The following is a 4,080-nucleotide window of genomic DNA, read 5'->3' as shown; positions in this document are numbered from 1 at the left end:
TATAATTTAAGCTCTAAACTATGAAAACCTGAATACAAGAAGAATACAAGAAAAGAGCTAATGGCCGGGCAGAAGAAACCATTAGATTTGTCAAAAAAAAGAAGCCTTTTAAGTGTGTATGATTTTTAAAAATAAAAAAATACATAATACAGACAAAGAATTGTTTAAAAAGATCCTTTAAAAATATGAATTGAGTTCACTATTTGTGCTCATTGTACAGCTTTTTAGTTGTTCTGTAACATTATTGGGCAGGAACCCTTGATTTAGATGACCTATTTAGTAATTACAGGGTAATATTATAGTTATATTGTTACTGAAATGGAGAAAAGGGGGGAATTTCATTGTTTAAAGTTTATGAAAAGGGATTTAATATAATATAGTTATTATTGTTCTTGCTGGGGAACAAAATACAATAGCTGCTGCCTGTATAATTTTTACAACTGTAATAAAATACTGCAACAGAGTGGAATACCATCAGATAACAAACTCAAACTTTATTGAAGTTTAGTGTAGAGCTATTCATCAATTCAGTTGACAAGATAATTTTTTTAATGAGGATTTTTTTTTTCAACTGTGGAGACGGCTATTATTTTTGAGTGACAATACTGAATATGTGTTAGAAAGCTCCTTTATTATAGTGAAATAAAGCTGGTTTTCTAGTTTCCAGGTGACATTTTATTGGTATTTTACTGTAATTGTAGGATACTGACATTAAAAATAACATGAACTTTCCCAGTTGTGCTTTGTCCTCTCCTGCAGTTTGACAGTTGTGCTAGGTGAGTGACGCTCGTTAATAAAACATTTGTGAATGAAAAGTGGGTGACTGGTTGCGATGACGCACAGGGAGTGATGCTGACGGTAGGGCGGGGGCGTGGGGGGGTGCTGTGAGGGTGAGGGTGAGGAAGAGGATGGTCGGGTGGTGGTGGGGATGAACGGGGAGGGGGGAGGAGGGTTGGTGGGGGGTGAGGGTGGTGGAAGTGGTTCGAGGAGAGAAAGCAGTGAGTCATTTGGTAGACTCACCATCATCCGAAGAGACTCGGAGCACCTGAAGGTCGGGCGTTTTTAAACCGGCAGCAGTGAGAGCTCCTCCGCGTTGAGCGCACTTGACTTTCCCTTCCACCGTCTCCTGGCGCGGTCTGCGCAATCACAGCCGTCTCCAAATGTGGCTCAGGGAAGCGTCGGGACGCGAGAAATCCAACTTAAAGTTAGGTGAGTGTCGGAAAATCTTTTGATTTCAAGCATTTCATTGGAGGCTTTTTTGAGTGGATTGTTCATTTCTGTCTCTAATTATTTCTAATTCAGTGGACGCTTTCATGCTGCTGATGCTGGATCTTTGTTTATGACCACATGAGCGGACTTTTGTTTTTAAAGAAAAGGGGGGGAAAGGAAAGATTTCTGAGAAATGAAGTATTATTTAATCATAAATTGTGCCGAAGTAGTGAAAAATAATGTTGATTTAATTTATTCTTTAATTTGATTTATAGATTAATATATCTCATTTTTTAAAGTATGATTTATCTGTCTGATGTCTTCAATAGTCTTTCCAAGTCTAAAATAACATGCCTGTGTCACCACTCCTTAAATCTTAAGGATGTTGAGATTTGGACCCCCATGTGGTTTTAACAGTCCCACAGAGAGATGCACTATGAGGTCTCTGCTGACTCTTGACCGGCTCAGTCATTTTATTACTGTATGGATGTCACTTTCTGTCAGGTATCACCTAAAGTGGTCTCTTTTTATAGAGCTGGGAATTAGACGGCACAGCGCTGCAGATATTGTCCGACTGGGTGTTTACTTCTCAACCAATTAAAACAACTGCAGACAGAAAGAGAGGCTGCACGACTGTGGGTTCCTGTGTGACCCTCAGCAGCAGCTGTACATCAACACTTTATTGTGTGTCTGCCTGGAAAACAGCCAAGAACACACAAAGCTCATATTTGTAGACTATTCAGTGGTGGAGAAACATGCTTGTAACAGGAAACACCTGCATTGTTTTATAAAGAAAGTAAACACGTAACCGCTACATGCCCTTGAGCAAGGCATCTAACCTCTATAGCTGCTTCATTATGGGGTTGCTCACTGGTATAGGGGCCGCTGCATACGCCTGCTCTCCACTGAACACCCACTGATGTGTGTGTTACTCTATATGAATATTAAACAGATCAGTGGTGGAAAATAACCAGTGTGCATTAGTTCACTGCACCTGGATTCCTATGCATCCCAAATCAAATCCCATTCTCTGCAGACTCTATCGGCAATTCAGTGGAATCAACAGATCTTTTATCGGGAGCCTGATGTTACATAAGCTTGTCAGTTTTTAATTTATCTCAAAAGCAGTAGTTTTTATCATGAGTTTAAGTCTTGTGATTATAACGTGCCAGTTGAATGAATTGATCGAATTAGGTTTGTTAGGCTCATTGGACATTTTAATTCAACTTATAAGAAATAAGTCTTTCTTCTAGTTTGAGCAAATCGTTTCTGGTAAAAAATGAAAACAAAAAAAGGTAAACATGATGATTATTAACCATATCACCCCCTAGCCCCATACTCCTTTTCATTCTAATGAATTAATCTAATTTCACCAAGCAGCCACAAATGTCATATCTCTCTTATTACAAGCAGTGACATTAACGTCTGCTGCCTTCATGCTTTAGCGCAGAACATGAAACTCATTTACTACTGAGAAAATAAACAGAGCACATGAGAAAATCCTGACTGAATGTATCCCCTCCATATGACATGAACTTGTCTTACAGTAAATCCATCAGGCTTATTTCCTCCTGTTCATTGTAACACAGTATGTTTAATATTTTAATACAGCAGGGACACTTAATATTTTAAGCTGAGGTAACTTAATCTTTCCTACAGTGCAAAATGATGATGATTTAATGAGCTCCTGCAATTTTCTATGTGGATAAACTTTTATAATTACCTTAGAGGCACCAGCACCCACCCCAATCCCCCACCTCCTTCCTCTTGAGTGGGTGGGAGAAGCTCTCAGGTGATGCGTTATGATGGCTGTAGAATGCAGGCTTTTTGATTATTTTTTTGGTTCTTTTTTGCCGCACCGTGCCACCACGGGAGACAAAAGAGTCTATAAAACATGTCAAACAGCTGTACATCCAGCGTGGACCAGAGGTTGAGGCGCAGAGGAAAAGGTCAGCCGGTGGTTAATAGTGTGGCAAAGAGCAATGGAGGAGGGAGAGGAGGGGGCTAAAGACTTGAGGGGACTGCATAATGCCTTTACCATCCCCATTGTCTGTGCAGAGTCTGATGTGTAATAGATACAGTAGATAGATAGATAGATAAGAAACACACTCAGTAGAAAAGAGGGCAACTCAGATGAACTTTTAATTTAGTCTCAAATAAAGCAGCTTAACAAAATCCTAAAATCGTCAACATGGCCGCACTACTTTTACTAGTCCCATCTAATCTACATTTAGTTAAGGAACATCCACATCACAAATGTCCGTAATCTGCACGGACAAGATTAATCTCGCATCTGTCAAAGTGGTGGAGTTGTACGAGTTGCGTGGTACGAAGACATTGTTTTGCAGTCAAAGGACAGAACATTCAAAATGAAATTAATTCGATGCATCAAAGTCAGAGGGAGCGATTCGGGCCAAAATCAGCACTGCTGGAGGAGCAGTGAACAATAACGTCACTCTGAAATCCAACTGAGCAACTGAGTTTCTTCTTTTGCTTATCTTATATGGATAGAAAGCCATGACGCAAAGAGCCTTAAAAACAAAAGCACCAAAAAATTACGAATGTTCAAGCAGCTGCAGGGGGGAAACTCACAAATGTTGAGGGAATAGTAGACATTTTAGAAAATCTGCTTATTCACTTTTCCTGTGAGAGTTAGATAAGGGCATCAGTTCCACTCTCACATCTGTGTGTTAACTAGAGCTAGCAGGTAATTAGCTTTACTTAGCATGAAGACAGATGGAAACAGCTAGCCTGACTAATATGCACCAAAGCTGTGCATTAAAGGTCCAGTGTGTAACATTTAGGATGATCTATTTTAAAAAATGGAATATAATATTCATAGATATGTTGTGTAATCACCTGAATATAGGA

The 4,080-nt window shown here is 39.5% G+C and overlaps 1 protein-coding gene across 1 annotated transcript in view; it reads left to right on the top strand.

Annotated features, from left to right (window-relative positions):
• Positions 1-989: 989 nt before the first annotated feature.
• The window catches only part of adra1aa (adrenoceptor alpha 1Aa), a 12,575-nt gene continuing 9,484 nt past the window's right edge, over positions 990-4,080 (top strand). Inside the window, exon 1 of the mRNA XM_035658653.1 lies at positions 990-1,209. The gene's annotated coding sequence lies outside the window, so the exon portion shown is untranslated. The remainder of the gene's footprint in view (positions 1,210-4,080) is intronic.

This window comes from Morone saxatilis, unplaced genomic scaffold (assembly GCF_004916995.1).
Source record: "Morone saxatilis isolate NCDOM2014 unplaced genomic scaffold, NCSU_SB_2.0 Contig16, whole genome shotgun sequence".
NCBI classification, from domain to species: domain Eukaryota; kingdom Metazoa; phylum Chordata; class Actinopteri; family Moronidae; genus Morone; species Morone saxatilis.
Note: the sequence above shows the minus strand (reverse complement) of the source record. Positions and strands in the feature narration are given on the sequence as shown.